This window comes from Arachis ipaensis, chromosome B10 (genome assembly GCF_059453495.1).
Source record: "Arachis ipaensis isolate K30076 ecotype BB chromosome B10, ASM5945349v1, whole genome shotgun sequence".
In the NCBI taxonomy this organism is placed as follows: domain Eukaryota; kingdom Viridiplantae; phylum Streptophyta; class Magnoliopsida; order Fabales; family Fabaceae; genus Arachis; species Arachis ipaensis.
Window position 1 is genome coordinate 49,763,096 of NC_142435.1, and position 7,662 is coordinate 49,770,757.

The 7,662-nt window shown below is 39.1% G+C and overlaps 1 non-coding gene across 1 annotated transcript; it reads left to right on the plus strand.

Annotated features, from left to right (window-relative positions):
• Positions 1 to 5,818: 5,818 nt before the first annotated feature.
• LOC148579986 (small nucleolar RNA R71) lies at positions 5,819 to 5,926 on the plus strand. Its single transcript, XR_015895802.1, has one exon. It is a non-coding gene; the product is annotated as a small nucleolar RNA R71 (small nucleolar RNA).
• Positions 5,927 to 7,662: the final 1,736 nt, after the last annotated feature.

Sequence of the window (7,662 nt, forward strand, 5' to 3'; positions counted from 1 at the left end):
TTGCCACGTCCCCCTCGTACTGGTGCCTTCCGCCGTCTGTCTCGGTAACTTAACTCTCTCTGCTGTTGGTATTCGAAATGAATCATTGCGCCATTAACGCTCGTTGACAGTCGTTGGCGCTCGGATATATATATAACACAACTTATTTTATTCGTCAACGTTATCTTTGTAGGATGATATTTTGAACGGGGAGATGACAGAGCTAATGCTCAATCGTTACATGTAGAAATGGATGAGGCCATCCAGATTTCTTGAACTTGTCTGTTGATGGAGAACTATTTGTTAATCGAAACCTAAACCACGAACAAGTGTCTTCAGTGGATTAACTATATGGTGCACGAAATTGTGATCACATTAATGTAGTACTCTTTGTTATTGTATGGAATCATTATTATGGCTCTTTACTATGTGTGGACACAACTCCGTTCAACTAACCAGCAAGTGTACTGGGTCGTCCAAGTAATAAACCTTACGTGAGTAAGGGTCGATCCCACAGAGATTGTTGGCTTGAAGCAAGCTATGGTCACCTTGTAAATCTCAGTCAGGCAGATATAAAGTGATAATGGTGTTTTCGAATATTATATAGTAAGATAGGGATAGAGGTACTTATGTAAATCATTGGTAGGAATTTCAGATAAGCGAATGGAGATGCTTTTCGTTCCTCTGAACCTCTGCTTTCTTGCTATCTTCATCCAATCAGTCTTACTCCTTTCCATGGCTGGCTTTATGCAAGGGCATCACCGTTGTCAGTGGCTACATCCCCTCCTCTCAGTGAATAATATGCTCACGCACCCTGTCACGGCACGGCTATTCATCTGTCGGTTCCCGATCATGCTGGAATAGGATTCACCCTCCTTTTGCGTCTGTCACTAACGCCCAGCACTCGCGAGTTTGAAGCTCGTCACAGTTATTCAATCATTGAATCCTACTCAGAATACCACAGACAAGGTTTAGACCTTCCGGATTCTCTTGAATGCCGCCATCATTCTAGCTTATGCCACGAAGATTCCTGTTAGGAGATCTAAGAGATATTCATTCTAGCTTAATTCATGTAGAACAGAAGTGTTTGTCAAGCACGCGTTCATAGGGGAGATGGTGATAAGCGTCACACATAATCATCACCTTCATCACATTCTTGGGTGCGAATGGATATCTTAGAAGCGAAATAAGAAGAATTGAATAGAAAACAGTAGTACTTTGCATTAATCTTTGAGGAATAGCAGAGCTCCACACCTTAATCTATGGAGTGTAGAAACTCTACCGTATGAGAATACATAAGTGAAGGTCCAGGCATGGCCGAGATGGCCAGCCCCCTAAAACGTGATCACAGGATCATAAGGTAATCCAAAGATGCCTAATACAATAGTAAGAGGTCCTATTTATAATAAACTAGCTACTAGGGTTTACATGAGTAAGTAATTGATGTACAAATCCACTTCCGGGGCCCACTTGGTGTGTGCTTAGGCTTGGGCTTGAGTGTTACACGTGTAGAGGTCCTTTCTGGAGTTGAACGCCAGCTTTTGTGCCAGTTTGGGCGTTCAACTCTGGTTTTGGCTCCTTTTCTGGCGCTGGACGCCAGATTTGGGTAGAAAGCTGGCGTTGAACGCCGGTTTACGTCGTCAATTCTTGGCCAAAGTATAGACTATTATATATTGCTGGAAAGCCCTGGATGTCTACTTTCCAACGCAATTGGAAGCGCGCCATTTCGAGTTCTGTAGCTCCAGAAAATCCACTTTAAGTGCAGGGAGGTCAGAATCCAACAGCATCAGCAGTCCTTTTTCAACCTCTGAATCTAATTTCTGCTCAAGTCCCTCAATTTCAGCCAGAAAATACCTGAAATCACAGAAAAACACACAAACTCATAGTAAAGTCCAGAAATGTGAATTTAACATAAAAACTAATGAAAACATCCCTAAAAGTAACTAGATCCTACTAAAAACATACTAAAAACAATGTCAAAAAGCGTATAAATTATCCGCTCATCACAACACCAAACTTAAATTGTTGCTTGTCCCCAAGCAACTTAAAATCAAATAGGATAAAAAGAAGAGAATATACTATAAATTCCAAACTATCAATGAAGCAGAGCTTCAATCATATGAGCGGGACTTATAGCTTTTTGCCTCTTGAATAGTTTTGGCATCTCACTTTATCCATTGAGGTTCAGAATGATTGGCATCTATAGGAACTTCAGATTTCGAATAGTGTTATTGACTCTCCTAGTTCAGTATGATGATTCTTGAACACAGCTTCTTTATGAGTCTTGGTCGTGGCCCTAAGCACTTTGTTTTCCAGTATTACTACCGGATACATAAATGCCACAGACACATAATTGGGTGAACCTTTTCAGATTGTGACTCAGCTTTGCTAAAGTCCCCAATTAGAGGTGTCCAGGGTTCTTAAGCACACTCTTCTTTTGCTTTGGACCTTGACTTTAACCGCTCAGTCTCAAGTTTTCACTTGACACCTACACGCCACAAGCACATGGTTAGGGACAGCTTGGTTTAGCCGCTTAGACCAGGATTTTATTCCTTTAGGCCCTCCTATCCACTGATGCTCAAAGCCTTGGGATCCTTTTTATTTGCCCTTGCCTTTTGGTTTTAAGGGTTATTGGCTTTTTCTGCTTGCTTTTTCTTTTTCTTTCTATATTATTTTTTTTTCGCCTTTTTTTTTTCTGCAAGCTTTGTTTTTTTGCTGCTTTTTCTTGCTTCAAGAATCATTTTTATGATTTTTCAGATTATCGAATAACATGTCTCCTAGTCATCATTCTTTCAAGAGCCAACATATTTAACATTCTTAAACAACAACTTCAAAAGACATATGCACTGTTCAAGCATACATTCAGAAAACAAGAAGCATTGTCACCACATCAATTAAACTAAGTTCAAGGATAAATTCGAAACTCATGTACTTTTTGTTCTTTTGAATTAAAACATTTTTCATTTAAGAGAGGTGATGGATTCATAGGACATTCATATCTTTAAGACAAGGTTACTACTACTAATGATCATGTAATGAAGGCACAAACATAGATAAGCACATATCATAGAAAACGAAAAACAGAGAAAATAAGAACAAGGAATGAATCCACCTTAGTGATGTCCTTGAGCTCTTCTATGTCTCTTCCTTGTCTTTGTTGCTCCTCCCTCATTGCTTTTTGATCTTCTCTTATTTCATGAAGGATGATGGAGTGCTCTTGATGTTCCACCCTTAGTTGCTTCCAATAATTGTGTGGAAGAAAATGTATCCCCTGAGGTATCTCAGGGATCTCTTGATTTGCAGTCAAATGTTCTACCACTGAGCTATAGACCCTTGATGGAAGCTTTTGTCTTCCCTTTCCTCTTTCAAGAGGTTTCTCTGGCCTTAGGTGCCATCAATGGTTATGGAAAAAAACAAAAAAAGCTATGCTTTTACCACACCAAACTTAGAATGTTGCTCGCCCTCGAGCAAAAGAAGAAAGAATAGAAGAAGAAGAGGGTATGGAGGAGATGGATGGCTGTGTGTATTCGGCCATATGGGTGGGATTGGGTGGGGAAGAGATGTTGAATTTTTGAAGGTAAGTGGGTGTATGGGTGTGAGTGGTAGATGGAAGACAGAAGGGATGATCATGAATGGAAAGAGAGATGATGAGGTAGGTGGGGATCCTGTGGGGTTCACAGATCCTGAGATGATCCTGTGGGGTCCACAGATCCTGAGGTGTCAAGGCATTTACATCCCTGCACCAATTTAGGCATGTAAAATGCCCTTGCACACAACTCTGGGCGTTCAGCGCCAGGTTGGTGCCCATTTTGGGCGTTCAACGCCCCTTTGCTGCCATTTCTGGCGTTGAACGCCAGAACCATGCTTGTTCTGGGCGTTCAGCGCCAGGATGCTCCCATTCTGGGCGTTCAGCGCCAGAACTATGCTCTGTTCTGGCGTTTGAACGCCAGACAGATGCTCCTCCAGGGTGTGATTTTTCTTCTGCTGTTTTTGATTCCGTTTTCAATTTTTATATTTATTTTGTGACTCCACATGATCATGAACCTAAGAAAACATGAAAAACAATAAAAATAAGAGTTAGATAAACATTGGGTTGCCTCCCAACAAGCGCTTCTTTAATGTCAATAGCTTGACAGTGGGCTCTCATGGAGCCTCACAGATGTGCAGAGCTTTGTTGAGACTCTCCAACACCAAACTTAGAGTTTGGATATGGGAGTTCAACACCAAACTTAGAGTTTGGTTGTGGCCTCCCAACACCAAACTTAGAGTTTGACTGTGGGGGCTCTGGTTGACTCTGCTTGGAGAGAAGCTTTTTCTGCTTCCTCTCCATGGTTGCAGAGGGAGATCCTTGAGTTTTGAATACAAGGGAGTTCTCATTCCATTGAAGGAATATTTCACCTCTGTCAACATCAATCACAGCTCTTGCTGTGGCCAGGAAAGGTCTTCCTGGGATGATGGATTCATCCTCTTCCTTTCCAGTATCCAGGACTATGAAATCAGCAGGGATGTAAAGGCCTTCAACCTTTACTAACACGTCCTCTACTTGTCCATAAGCCTGTTTTCTTGAGCTGTCTGCCATCTCTAGTGAGATTTTAGCAGCTTGCACCCCATAGATTCCCAGTTTCTCTATTACAGAGAGGGGCATGAGGTTTATCCCTGAACCAAGGTCACACAGAGCTTTAAAGATCATGGTGCCTATGGTGCAGGGTATTATGAACTTTCCAGGATCCTGTCTCTTCTGAGGCAATGTCAGTTGATCCAGATCACTTAGTTCATTGATGAACAAGGGAGGTTCAACTTCCTAAGTATCAATGCCAAACAATTTGGCATTCAGCTTCATGATTGCACCAAGAAACTTGGCAATTTGCTCTTCAGTAACATCCTCATTCTCTTCAGAAGAGGAATACTCATCAGAGCTCATGAAGGGCATAAGGAGGTTCAATGGAATCTCTATGGTCTCTAGATGAGCCTCAGAGTCCTTTGGTTCCTCAGAGGGAAGCTCCTTATTGACCACTGGATGTCCCAGGAGGTCTTCCTCCTTGGGATTCACGTCCTCTCCTCTCCTCACAGGTTCGGCCATGGCGCTTATGTCAATGGCCTTGCACTCTCCTTTTGGGTTCTCTTCTGTATTGCTTGGGAGAGTACTAGGAGGGATTTCAGTGATCCTTTTACTCAGCTGGCCCACTTGTGCTTCCAAATTTCTAATGGAAGACCTTGTTTCATTCATGAAACTTACAGTGGCCTTAGATAGATCAGAGACTAGATTTGCTAAATTAGAAGCATTTTGTTCAGAGTTCTCTGTCTGTTGCTGAGTTGATGATGGAAAAGGTTTGCTATTGCTAAACCTGTTTCTTCCACCATTATTAAAGCCTTGTTGGGGCTTTTGATCCTTCCATGAGAAATTTGGATGATTTCTCCATGTTGAGTTATAGGTGTTTCCATAAGGTTCACCTAAGTAATTTACCTCTGCTATTGCAGGGTTCTCAGGATCATAGGCTTCTTCTTCAGAAGATGCCTCTTGAGTACTGTTGGATGCAGCTTGCATTCCATGCAGACTCTGAGAGATCATATTGACTTGCTGAGTCAATATTTTGTTCTGAGCCAATATGGCATTCAGAGTATCAACTTCAAGAACTCCCTTCTTCATAGGCGTCCCATTACTCACAAGATTCCTTTCAGAAGTGTACATGAACTGGTTATTAGCAACCATGTCAATGAGTTCTTGAGCATCTGCAGGCGTTTTCTTTAGGTGAATGGATCCACCTGCAGAGGTGTCCAGTGACATCTTTGATAGCTCAGATAAACCATCATAGAATATATCCAGGATGGTCCATTCTGAAAGCATGTCAGAAGGACACTTTTTGGTCAACTGTTTGTATCTTTCCCAAGCTTCATAGAGGGATTCACCTTCTTTCTGTCTGAAGGTTTGAACATCAGCTCTAAGCTTGCTCAGCTTTTGAGGAGGAAAGTACTTGGCTAAGAAAGCCGTGACCAGCTTATCCCAAGAGTTCAGGCTGTCTTTGGGTTGAGAATCCAACCATAATCTAGCTCTGTCTCTTACAGCAAAGGGAAAAAGCATGAGCCTGTAGACTTCAGGATCTATTCCATTAGTCTTAACAGTATCACATATCTGCAAGAATTCAGTTAAGAACTGAAAAGGATCTTCAGATGGAAGTCCATGAAACTTGCAGTTCTGCTGCATCAGAGAAACTAATTGAGGTTTCAGCTCAAAGTTGTTTGCTCCAATGGCAGGAATGGAGATGCTTCTTCCATGTAAATTGGAATTAGGTGCAGTGAAGTCACCAAGCATCTTCCTTACATTATTATTATTTTCGGCTGCCATCTCCTCTTCCTGTTCGAAAATTTCTGAAAGATTATCTCTGGATTGTTGTATTTTAGCTTCTCTTAATTTTTTCTTCAGAGTCCTTTCAGGTTCTGGATCTGCTTCCACAAGAATGTTCTTATCCTTGCTCCTGCTCATATGACAAAGAAGAAGGCACAGAAAAATAATAATAATAATAGAGATCCTTTATACCACAGTATAGGGATCCCTTTGTGAGTGGAAGAGAAGGGGGAGACAAAGAATGTGATGTAAAGGAAGAAATGCAACTGTACGAATGGAAGAGATGTGAGATGAGATGTTAGGATATGAATGAATAAATAGAATAGGATGAAAGAGAGAGAGGGAATTTTCGAAAATTATTTTTGAAAAGGAGTTAGTGATTTTTGAAAATTGGCTTTTGAAAATGTGTTAGTAATTTTCGAAAATTAAGATTTAAAAATTAAAATAATTAATAAATTAAAAAGAAATTTTGAAAAAGGGGAGAGATATTTTCGAAAAATGAGAGAGAGAGAGAGTTAGTTAGGTGGTTTTGAAAAAGTTAAGAAACAAACAAAAAGTTAGTTAGTTAGTTGAAACAAATTTTGAAAAGATAAGAAGTTAGGAAGTTAGAAAAGATATTTTGAAAAGATATTTTTGAACAAGATAAGATAAGAAGATATTTTTGAAAAGATATGATTGAAATTAGTTTTGAAAAAGATTTGATTTTTAAAATCACAATTAGCGACTTGATTCATAAGAAATCACAAGGTATGATTCTAGAACTTAAAGTTTGAATCTTTCTTAACAAGCAAGTAACAAACTTCAAATTTTTGAATCAAAACATTAATTGTTTATGTTATTTTCGAAAATTTGATTAAAAATAAGAAAAATATTTTTGAAAAATATTTTTTGGAATTTTCGAAAATAACTAAGAATTTTGAAAAAGATTTGATTTTTGAAAAAGATTTTGAAAAAGATAAGATTTTCAAATTGAAAATTTGATTTGACTCATGAGAAACAATTTGATTTTAAAAATTTTTGAAAAAGTCAACTCAATTTTCGAATTTGATGAGAGAAAAAGGGAAAGATATTTTTTTAATTTTTGAAATTTTTATGAAAAACATGAAAAATATGCAATGCATGAAATTTTTAGATCAAAACAATGAATGCATGCAAGAATGCTATGAATGTCAAGATGAACACCAAGAACAATATGAATGTCAAGATGAACATCAAGAACACATTTTTGAAAAATTTTTAATGCAAAGAAAACATGCAAGACACCAAACTTAGAATTCTTTAATGCTTACGCACTAAGAATTCAAGAATGCATATGAAAAACATGAAAAGACACAAAACAA